At 43.4% G+C, this 12443-nt stretch overlaps 1 protein-coding gene across 4 annotated transcripts in view; it reads right to left on the bottom strand.

The window, feature by feature from the left end:
- The window catches only part of cpne1 (copine I), an 88272-nt gene that overhangs the window by 39706 nt on the left and 36123 nt on the right, over positions 1-12443 (bottom strand). The gene's annotated exons all lie outside the window — the stretch shown is intronic.

Raw genomic sequence — 12443 nt, 5'->3', positions numbered from 1 at the left:
ACCTTACACTAAGTTGATCTTTCTCTACACCCTAGCTATGACTGTAACACTATATTCTGTACTGTCTCCTTTCCTTCTCTATGAATGGTGTGCTTTGTCTGTAAGGCGTGCAAGAAAATACTTTTCACGTATCCCAATACATGTGACAATAATAAATCAAATCAAAACCTTTTACACTGGAGCCTCCACTCAACCTCAGATAGTGATTGGGGAAATATCGACTCCTGACCATATATCATAGGAGATTAATATCTTACAAGTAGACTGCTAATATTAACCTGAGCAAATGCCAACTAAGCATGATCAGCCTTCCAAACAGCTTTTCACAGCAAAAAAGATCATTCAACCATCAATCCCTCCATCCTCCCCTCTGCTGTCCTCCTAACTTGAGTCTGTTCTACTATTCCAATAGATTACAACTGATAGTAAAGTAAAAGTACATAAGAACATAAGAAATAGGAGCAGGAGTAGGCCATCTAGCCCTTCGAGCCTGCCCCGCCATTCAATAAGATCATGGCTGATCTGTCGCGGCTCAGTTCCACTTTCCCGCCCTCTCCCCATAACCCTTAATCCCCTCTCATCAAAAACCCATCAACCCGCGTCTTAAAAATATTTAGCGAGGCAGCCTCCACCACTTCAACGGGCAGAGAATTCCAGAGATTCACCACCCTTTGAGTGAAGAAGTTCCTCCTCAACTCCGTTCTAAACCGCCCCCCCTTTATCTTGAGGCTGTGCCCCCTAGTCCTAGTGTCTTTTTTGAGCAGGAAGAGTCTCTCCACCTCTATCCTATCTATCCCATTCATCATCTTATACGTCTCAATGAGATCTCCCCTCATTCTTCTAAACTCTAACGAGTACAAGCCTAGTTTATTCAGCCTCTCCTCATAGCTCAACCCCCTCAACTCCGGTATCAGCCTAGTAAACTTCCTCTGCACTCCCTCCAAGGCCAAAATATCTTTGCGCAGGTGCAGCGCCCAAAACTGCACACAGTACTCCAGCTGCAGCCTCACCAATGCCCTATACAGCTGCAGCAAGACCTCCCTACTTTTATATTCAATCCCCTTCGCTATGAAGGCCAGCATCCCATTCGCCTTCCTGACCACCTGCTGCACCTGCAAGCTGGGTTTTTGCGACTCATGCACAAGGACCCCGAGGTCCCTCTGCACCGTCGCCTGCTGCAGTTTTTCGCCCCGTAAGTAATAGTCCTTCCTACCATTATTCCTACCAAAGTGGACCACCTCACACTTGCCAACATTAAATTCCATTTGCCATTTCCTGGCCCATTCGCCCAGCCTATCTAGATCCTTCTGCAGACTCTCCACACCCTCCGCACAATTTGCCGTTCCCCCAATCTTGGTGTCATCAGCAAATTTCGACACCCTACACTCGGTTCCCTCTTCCAGATCATCTATATAAATGGTAAAAAGCTGAGGCCCCAGCACCGACCCCTGGGGCACTCCACTACTCACCATCCGCCAATCCGAATAGCACCCGTTGACCCCCACTCTCTGCCTCTATTTGACAACCAATCCTCTATCCACGCTAACACCCTACCCCCAACTCCATGTCCCTTGACTTTCTGCAATAACCTCTTGTGAGGTACTTTGTCAAACGCCTTCTGAAAATCTAGAAAGACCACATCCACCGGCTCTCCTCTATCCACTGCCCTCGACACATCCTCATAGAACTCCAGTAAATTTGTCAGACACGACTTCCCTTTAATGAAACCGTGCTGCGTCTGCTCTATCAAGCAGTTCCCTTCAAGATGCCTCGCAATTTCCTCCTTAATGACAGATTCTAACATTTTACCTACCATGGAGGCTTACATTAACACTGCAATGGAATTACTGTGAAAATCCCCTCGTTGCTACATTCCAGTGTCAGGTTGGGTACACTGAGGGAGTATTTAGCATGGCCAACGCCCCTAACCAGCATGTCTTTCAAACTGTGGGAGGAAATGGGAACACCCGGGAGGAAACCCACGCAGATATGGGGAGGACATGCAGACTCCACAAAGACAGTGACCCAAGCCAGGAATTGAACCCAGGTCCCTGGTGCTGTGAGGCAGCACTGCTAACCACTGTGCCATCACCTCAATTCCATTTACCCACCTTTGCTCTATGTCCAATGACATCTTTCCGCACAAAATCTATCCTTGTATCTTGAAAATGAGTGGTGCTGGGTTTGAGAATGTTTCCATTCCCTTTACTATGAAGGCACAGTTCATGATTATACTCTTCCATGGCACAGTTCTGATATTAAATGTGTTCTACTTTCCCCTTCCTGAGGGAATAGTTTTCTCCATTTAGCCTTGCTAATCTCTAACATTTTGAACACCTCGATCAGTCCTCAACCATTTAAATTTGAGGGAGCACAAATACTTTTACAGGCTCTCAGCTGGAGTGGGAGTGTACAACTCTGGGCACCATATTCGGAAGGACGTCACGGCCTGGGTGTGGGGGCAGAGCAGTTTGCCAGATTAGTGCGGGGTGCGGTGACTGTCAGTTAGCTTTGCCGGCTAGCTGGACGCAGTATGATGCAAAATGACACCAATCACGTGACTTCAACTATCATACCAGCTGTGCTGTGCTAGCTGACGAAGGCTGGCCTTTTCACCTTTCTCCACACTAGCAAGCAATGGCCTTCAAAATATATAACTACTTCACTCTGTCTTCCTCTCTCTCTCTGAGATGTCTATGGTCTTTTGTGGACTATGGCTAAGTACTTTACCAGGCAAGAGGCGCGGTTACACTGGGAGATTGGAACATAGGACAGGCTAACAGGAGGCCCAATAGCACAGGCCAAAATTATTAAGCATTTTGATGAACTAGGGAGAAAGAATTTCCCCTGTTAACTGGGTCAGTAATCAAAAGTCAGAGATTTAACATTGGCAAAAGGACAAGGCAAGAAATGAGGAGAATTTTCTTCACAGAAGGCTGTTGACAGTTGAGACACACCACCTGTAAAGGCAGTGTGAGCACAACATACAGGAAATTGAAACGGATGTTACTTGAAGATGACTAATTTACAGGATTATGAAGGGAAGTTAAGAGGATGTGTGGAATCAAATTTGGCAGCAGTTTCAATGGCCTGGTACAAGCCTCCCTCGTAGGATCACTACAACAGACTATTCAGCCAAATCAAATCTGCACCAACTCTCAAACAGCAAACAGAATTCCAGCACAGGAACAGGCCCTTCGGCCCTCCAAACCTGCACCAACCATGCTGCCTGTCTGAACTAAAACCCCCTACCCTTCCAGGAACCATATCCTTCTATTCCCATCTCATTCATGTACTTGTCAAGACGCCCCTTAAAAGTCACTACTGTATCCACTTCCACTACCTCCCCCGGCAACGAGTTCCAGGCACCCACCACCCTCTGTGTAAAAAAAATCCGCCTCGGATTCTCTTTTAAATCTTGCCTCTCGCACCTTAAACTTGTGCCCCCTAGTGATTGACTCTTGCACCCTGAGAAAAAGTTTCTGACTATCCACTCTGCCCACGTCTCTCAATCTTGTAGGCTTCTATCAGGTCACCCCTCAACCTCCATTGTTCCAGTGAGAACAAACCAAGTTTCTCCAACCTCACCTCATAGCTAATGCCCTCCATACCAGGCAACATCCTGGTACATCTTTTCTGTACCCTCTCCAAAGCCTCCACATCCTTCTTGTAGTGTGGCGACCAGAATTGAACACTATATTCCAAGTGCGGCCTAACTATGATTCGATAAAGCTACAACATGACTTGCCAATTTTTAAATTCAATACCCAGGCCGATGAAGGCAAGCATGCCATATGCCTTCTTGACTACCTTCTCCACCTTCAATGGTCTACGTACCTGTACACCCAGATCCCTATATCATAATTCTATGATATGAAAGAGAAACAGAAGTCGACCATTTCTCGACAGAACATCGTATAAGGCCAACCTCCCCACCCTCCTCTATCCAAGTAACCCCACAGTGTCCCAAGATGCATGGGGTAAATCAGGGACAATTTAACATGACCAATCCATCTAACCGGCATACCTTTGGTATGATAAAATTTTATGACTCTAACTTGTCCTCATAATTTAACACTTTTAAGCTACCATATATACTAAGAAGGAATCTCAGTGGAAGGTAAGGTATTAAATAGGACGGCAAATGTTATAGATCATAAACACTACTTCCAGCTGAGAAGGCAACATAGGTGCAATTGTTCATGAATAAATTTAGCGATCATATTAGGACATGATTCATACAGACCAGGGCAGCACGGTGACAGTGGTTAGCACTGCTGCTTCACAGCATCAGGGACCTGGCTTTGATTCCCAGCTTGGGTCACTGTGCGGAGTTTGAACGTTCTTCCCGTGTCTGTGTGGGTTTCCTCTGGGTGCTCCGGTTTCCTCCCACACTCCAAAGATGTGAGGGTTAGATGGATTGGCCATGCTAAATTGTCCCTTAGTGTCAGGGGGACTAGCTAGGTAAATGTATGGGGTTATGGCAATAGGGCCTGGGGGAATTGTGTTTGGTGCACTTGATGGGCCAAATGGCCTCTTTTTGCACTGCAGGGATTCTATGATATGAAATAGAAGAAGTCAACCATTTGACTCTCGAGTCAGCCCCGCCATCAAATAAGATCAGATAGTGTTTCAAATTCCCATCTACCCTTGCTCGCCTGAAAGGTATCTATCCACCACCGCCTTAAATGTGCTTTCTGGTTTCTGGAGGTAGAGAAATCCAAAATCACACAACCCTCAGAAACAATTTCTCCTCATCTCTGTTCTAAATGGCATTCTTAGAAAGAAGCACATTCCCTGTGGTAATTGCTGAGAAGTGATTGGGAGGCAGAAATCTTGGCAAAGTTTAAGACAAACCCGATGCTAGGATAGGAAGAGGTTGCTTATATGAATGAACTAAGATGAGCCAAATGGCCTTCCTCGTGTGTGAACTGTTTGAAAGTAATTAAATGATAGGTGTATGTTCTAAATAGAAGCTATGTCTTGTTTTCAATACAACCAAAAACATACATCAGTCCAGTAAATGAATGCCATGGTTACAGAAAGTGTTCAGAAGTTATTTTAAACTTGTTGACCATGTTATTTTCCTTAAATTAAATATGCACTAATTTAACCACAAACAGCTAAGCAGCTATTTAGGATGGAGGAGGAGAAATTTCTTGGAATTGTCCACATCAGTGTGCTGTGGATGCTAAGTCACTGTGTTTATCTGAGGTTGAATACACTTGCTATATGTCTCAATGAGATATATAAGATGATGAATGGGATGGATAGGATAGAGGTGGAGAGACTCTTCCCGCTCAAAGGACAGTAGGACTAGGGGGCACAGCCTCAAGGTAAAGGGGGGGGGCGGTTTAGAACGGAGTTGAGGAGGAACTTCTTCACTCAAAGGGTGATGAATCTCGAATTCTCTGCCCGTTGAAGTGGTGGAGGCTTCCTCGCTAAATATATTTAAGACGCGGGTTGATAGGTTTTTGATAGGCAAGGGGATTAAGGGTTATGGGGAGAGGGCGGCAAAGTGGAACTGAGCCACGACAGATCAGCCATGATCTTATTGAATGGCGGGGCAGGCTCAAAGGGCTAGATGGCCTACTCCTGCTCCTATTTCTTATGTTCTTATAGATACGGGCACTAAGAGGATAAAGGAATATGGGGACTGGGCAGGGCAGTGAACTGGAGGTAGACTGCTACCTGAGCTCTCATTGATTGGTGAAGCAGGTTCTAGGGGATGTATCAACTCATGCAGCTCCAATTGTTTTGTTCTTACAATGCTCCCAGATTGGGTCCTTAGTATACAATGGTTCACTCAAAGCCATGCATCTGTGGTACTATGATTTGGTTTTTGTTACGTGTAGTTGGCCTCAGTGTGCCAGGAATAGGAAAGGATATAGACAACACTGTCAGGAGCGGCTCAAAGAGAGAGAAGAAACCTGTCAGCGCATAAACAACGCTGGAATGCCAGTTTCAAAATAAAAGCAGCAGACAAGATCCAAGTTATTTGGAATGGGTCTCACTGTCTGCACGAGGGGCAAAATAATTTAACTATTTCACTCCCTCCAGGTTTGTTTTAAATTTTCTAATTAGCACATGACAGATGGCAAAGACCAGAGGGGGAAAATGCCTCCCCAACTGACAGTACTTTAATATCAGGAAGAAAGTAATATATTTATTTGTCTGTGTACTTTGCATCTTTCCCTTTTGTGTAACAGTGTGGTAGAGAGTTCAGATATCAACCACAAAATCAAACAGCGCATTATAAATGTGGGCAGATGCTTTGCCCTTGCTGGCAAGGTACAGGGAGATCAGATTGCCAATTTTTGCAATCCAATCAGATGAAGAAAAGCAATAGTGATGGAGCTGGCCAGGCCAGGAGAGATCAGGACTTCTGTATTTTAAGAATTGTCAATCCAGCTGTGTTTCTCACTGTCTCACGTCTTTCCCAGATCACACTACCTGGGATTTTTCCTGGACCTGTGTTCTTTACCTCCTGCACTCCTCAACCCAACGCACCTTATATTAGCCAGCTCTTTTTACAAAGTACTTTGTCATGTTCAGTACACAAGATGTGGAGATCCCAGCGTTGAACTGAAGTAGGCACAGTAAGTCGTCTCAGGTCTAACGGGTTTATTTGCTACCACAAGCTTTTGGTGTGTCCCTCCTTCTTCAGGTGAGTCACCTGATGGAGAGGAGCTCTGAAAGCTTGTGCTACCAAATAAACCTGTTGGACTTTTAACTGGTGTTGTCAGACTACTTAATGCTCAGTACAAGTATGAGGATATTGAATATTACAGACTAGAAGATCATATTTTGTGTAAGTGATCACAAAAACATGTTATTTTGGCTGCAACTTATTGACAATGGACAGTTGTGTGGCCAATATTTAGTTAAACGTGGACCTGTCTCAGGGCACTTCACAGTCACCGGGAAAGTTTTCTAATGCAGCCAAAGTACTGCACTTATTCCACTTTGAGAACCAATCATCTACATAAGGCTTTGTTGCTTCATGAGAATCCTTTGTTTCTAAAAGATCTCCACTCCAACTCATGTATCAACTTAACTAAGAACAGCAAGAAGTCTCAGAACACCAGGTTAAAGTCCAACAGGTTTATTTGGAATCAAAAGCTTTCAGGGCACTGTCTCTTCATCAGGTGAGTCATCACCACTAAGAAGACATCAAAACTACAATGGATAGTGACCGAGTTATCAACTGCATTTATATAATCATGGTTGTAACCTCATCTGCATGTAATCTGCACGTGATAACGAAAGAGAGACAAGTGATTCAAAGGCTGCATTTTAAACATGTGATATCATATGCCTTTATTTTAAAAATTGCCAAAAAGCCTGCTGCTAGATTAACTTAGAGAAAAAGCACTGTGGTGAAGAAATGCACACACCTCGCATGGAAACACCCCAGAGCATCCCATCATCCCTATCCTTGTAACACCATGTATTTACCCCGCTAATTACCCTAACCTACACATCTTTGAGCATTATGGGGCAATTTAGCATGGCCAATCCACCTAACCAGGAGGTGGTCATCCAACTTCTCAAGCCTGTCCAGTCATTCAATGAGATCATGGCTGATCTGTACCTAAATTCATAGACTCGGCTTTGTTCTACAGCCCTTAATATCTCTCAATACCTAAATATATCAAACTCCATTTAATATCAACAATCTTATTCTGCGTAAAAATCTACTTTGAGCCAGTTTTTTTTTAGGCAAATGGTTGGGGGTCAATCCATACATAAATAATATTTGCAGGGCAGAATTCCATGCATGTTCTTGGGTATTCCGATGCCCTTTGAAATTTTCCCTATATCATTCTTTTGCGCCATGGCGCAATGGAGTTGAGGAGGAACTTCTTCATTTAAAGGGTGGTAAATCTCTGGAATTCTCTGCCTGTTGAAGTGGTGGAGGCTACCTCGCTAAATATATTTAAGGCACGGGCGGATAGGTTTTTGGTAGGCAAGGGAATTAAGGGTTATGGGGAGAAAGTGGGAAAGTGGAACTGAGCCACTTCAGATCAGCCATGATCTTATTGAATGGCGGGGCAGGCTCGAAGGGCTAGATGGCCTACTCCTGCTCCTATTTCTTATGTTCTTATGGGTGGAGCAACATGACCCAACTGGTGCCATTTTGCAGCAGCCTGCCCCACCCACTGAAACACACTCTCCTCACTTGCATCTCCTCCTATTCACTTCCTCCCACTTGCCGCCCCTCACCTGAGCCCTCATTCAGTGAGGTTTGAAGAGAGAATGTGGCGAGTGGGAAGAAGGAGACAGAATTGGCCAAAGTGCACATGGCATGTACAAAGAGTTGGGAATTTTTGGCCAGAGCCATGGGTTGACATATACATGAGATATATGAAAAATTAGGGATTTTTTGGCAAAAGTCAGAATTTGACTTTTGAGATCAACTATCACTCTAACACAAGCAGTAATTTGCCATTTGCTGATGAGCATTCCAAACTTCTACCACTGTTTTTTGAAAGCATTTCCCAACTTCAGTCCTAAACAATTCTCTTCAATTTTTAAACTCTGCCCTTTGTCCCAGGGTCCCCAGCCATTAGAATTAATTTATATATATTTGTATAAATGTATTCCTTTCTCAGAGTTACAAAACCAATGTGCAGACTGGACAAGGCAAGCCCTTAATCCATCTCCCTACTTGCTCCAGAAACCAATTCAAATTGTCCTGCCTGCTATCCTTAAAATCTTGAGAACTTTAACTCTGTTTTCTGGTAAATCTGTACTGTACTCTCTCCAAGGTCAATACATCCATTTTAAGGTGCACAGTTCCCCAGGTGTGTGCTAACCTCAGTGAGTTTGTGGGAGTGGACTATATTCTGTTAGTACTTACACGTTCATCCCCTTTTTAAAGCCTAGCAGGACTGACTGACCCAAATGTTCAGGAATTGGTTGCAACATTTCCAGCTCTTAACGAGAATCATGACACAGGGGCATTGACCAACTCTGACCTAAATTAGGTCTTCTAAGCTATTCCTTCACAAGGCCTCAATCAGGTCTATGTTATTAAAAAAAAATATTCCAAGTATTTTAAACCTATTTTATTAGGTTAAAGTACTCTTTCCTCACATGCTGAACATTACAGGTGGCACAATGATTAGCCAAGAACTCAGGTTCAATTCTGGCCTTGGGTGACTGTGTGAAGTTTGCACCTTCTCCCCATGTCTCTAGAAGGAATGCAGGGGTTTACCAGACCGGTTCTTGGGATGGTGGGACTGACGTATGAGGAGAGATTGAGCTGGTTAGCATTGTATTTGCTGGAGTTCAGAAGAATGTGATGGGATATCACAGAAACCTACAAAATTTTAACAGGACAGGACAGGGTAGATGCAAGGCGGATGTTCCCAACTGGGGGTGGGGGTCAGAACTTGGGTGTCCCAGTGAGAGGATACAGGAGAGACCGTTTAGGGCAGAGATGAGGAGAAATTTCTTCACCCAGGGAGTGTGATCAGCCTGTGGAATTCACTACCACAGAAAGCAGTTGAAGCCTAAACGCATGTTTTTAAGAAGCAGTTAGATATAGCACTTGAGGCAAAGGGGATCATGTATGGAGAAGGCAGGGCTATTGAGTTGGATGATCAGCCATGATCAGAATGAATGGCGGGAACAGGCTTGAAGGGCCAGATGGCCTCTGCTGCTCCTATTTTCTATGTACCATTGACTGAAATTTGTGATGTAAAATGTGGTAACCAATGCAGCAGTGATGTTCTGGCATGACAAACACCTTGTGCAGCTTTCATTTCCTCACAGCCTATTGGAACCTTATCAGTGCTTACAATCCACTCCCATGCCATGATGAAGATACATAACCAGTACTCCAATCACCTTTAAAAGGAATTTCAGACTATTGAGTGGTGGTGGGATGGGGGTTCCTGGTCATCTGGGCCCAGGAAAGTTAAACATTTCCAAGAATCCTCCAGCCTCCCAAAAAGATTCATCTTTTCTTTAAAGCAAATCATTTTTGTTTTGTAGACATTCAAACAAGATCTGAGTGAAATGGGTAATAACTCATGCTCAATTTTAATTCTTCTATCTGAATCTGTCCTTGCAGTAGAGGGAATGCAGAGAAAGTTTACAGACTGATTCCTGGGATGGTAGGACTGATGTACACGGAGAGATCGAGTCGGTTAGGATTGTATTCACTGGAGTTCAGAAGAATGAAATGGGATATCATGAAAATTCAGATAAGAAGTCATTGAAGAATTAAAATGGAGTACAAGATTTATTACCCATTCCACTCAATCAAAAGCAGCTGAGATGCCAGATGTGTTTCAACCCTGTCAATACCTAACTGATGACATTAGGGTATTTAAGCTTAGTGTTGCACAAGCTGTTACTCTCAGTTTGGCTATTTCAGGTTTATAACAACTTCAAAATAGAGAAGTCCAGACCAATCCTGGAACAGTGATCATAATTCTGCAAGTTTTAAGGTGCTTGTGGAAAAGGACAAAAGTAGTCCTCGGGCGAAGGTGTTAAATTGGAGGAAGACTGGGAGGGAGTAGGTACAATAGCAGCATCTAACGAATACAAAAATAGGATGGGAATGGAGGGATATGGACTCCGTAAGTGCCTACAGTTTTAGTTTAGGCGGGTGTCATTATCAGTGCAAGCTTGGAAGGCTGAAGGGCCTGTTCCTGCGCTGTACTGTTCTTTGTTTAATCTGGTTGGGCTGTAGTTATTTGGATTTAATTAACACATTGATTGGAAGGAGCAAGGTCACTTTACAAAGTGAGGAATGTAGTGTGGACAGATCGAGTGTGGGTGCTTTCTCAGGTGATACATACAGGGAAATGAGCAATCGTACAAATGACACCGCAATAAATGAACTATATATATATATATATATATATATTGAACTCAGTCAATCCTTTGTTTTAAGTTGTATTTGTGTAGGCTCACATGCATCAATTCCCCCTTCTGATTGAACTTCAATTTCAGACAGTTAAAACCTAGTTTAACCGAAGGATAATCTCAGGTTGTGAATCACAATGGAGTAAAAGGTGAGGAAATACATGGTGGGAACTTGATTCTGATCTATTGTGGCCTTATTGAGGTTCATATACATCTCCGAGCAGCCTAACTTCCTCCTCACAACCAAAAGTGACAGAAAAAAGGCTCTAAACAGGAAGTAAAGTTGTCAGTTGTGTCAGAATTTTAGGGACCTGTTAAATACACTTCTGCAGCTGACTAAATGAGAGGAAGTTGAAGTTCATAATGAATGGTCTGGTCTAATACTGGACAATGAAATACAATTAAAGAATAGACTGATCAGGAAATCCCTCATGTTGCATCTAAATTGTGAAAATTGAAACCATTGTACCCAACTCCAGCCTTAATCTTCATTTCCCAGACACCAACTCCATCTTTCTTCCCCGATCAGAGACTAAACCAGATTAATTACATCTTTGCCTTGACATTTAATCCTGAGATCAGCTTCCATCCCAAGTCATCTCCATCAGCAACCTCTTCAACCTCTGTCACACACTCAACCCTTGCCTCAGCTGCTGTGCGAAGTCCCTCATCCAGGACTTACCTTAACTCAGCTATTCCAATACTCTCCTCGCCCACCTACCATCTACACCATTTGTAAATTTAAGCTCTCTGAAACTTCTGCTGCCTGTATCCATGCTCATACTAAGTCCCACTGGGCTCACCGAGTTAGCTGTCAATGTATCAATGCCTTCAAATCCCTCCATGATTTCCCATCTCCTGTCCTGTATCACCGTGAACTCTGCATTTTTCAAATTTTCGTCTTGTACTCATTTCTGATTTCCAGTTGCCTGGGCCCTAAGCTCTGGAATTTCCTCCCGAAATGTCTCTCAAGCAGTTAACTCTGGATTTCTTCTCCCCAGAAACAACATTTTCATTGTTGACAACCCTGCAACCACTACTCTCTCTCTCTCAACAACTTCCAAGCCTTCAGTCCCCAGCACCTTGATGCTAAATTTAAAATTCAATGGGACGCTGGAATCTAAAACAAAGTTAGAAAATGCTGGAAGATTTCAGCAGGGCTCTCAGCATGTGGAGAGAGAATAGAGCCAATGTTGAGTCAGAACAAGAGTCATCTAGACTTGAAACACTGGCTCTATTCTCTCTCCACAGATGCTGTCAGACCTGCTGAGATTTTCCAGCATTTTCTGTTATTGTTTCAGATTCCAGCATCCACAGTATTTTGTTTTTATCTAAAAGGCTGGCTATCTGAGTTACATGTAAATTTTCTCCCTGAACCAAGTCTAATGAGTATCTTTCAAATTAAACCATCCATCAGTTACCAATCCACATAATTTCTCAGTAAGCTGGCAAGTTATTGCATGACTCTTAAGTGCTAATGTACATAATTTGCAAATACCATATCCCAATCATTAACTCTGATTTGAATATTTGCTTTCAATCTTTCTGCTCCAACCTTGTTC

This window comes from Carcharhinus amblyrhynchos, unplaced genomic scaffold (assembly GCF_965287045.1).
Source record: "Carcharhinus amblyrhynchos unplaced genomic scaffold, sCarAmb.v2.hapA chromosome_316, whole genome shotgun sequence".
In the NCBI taxonomy this organism is placed as follows: Eukaryota; Metazoa; Chordata; class Chondrichthyes; order Carcharhiniformes; family Carcharhinidae; genus Carcharhinus; species Carcharhinus amblyrhynchos.
The sequence above is the reverse complement of the archived record's forward strand: the minus strand, read 5'-3'. Positions and strand labels throughout refer to the sequence as shown.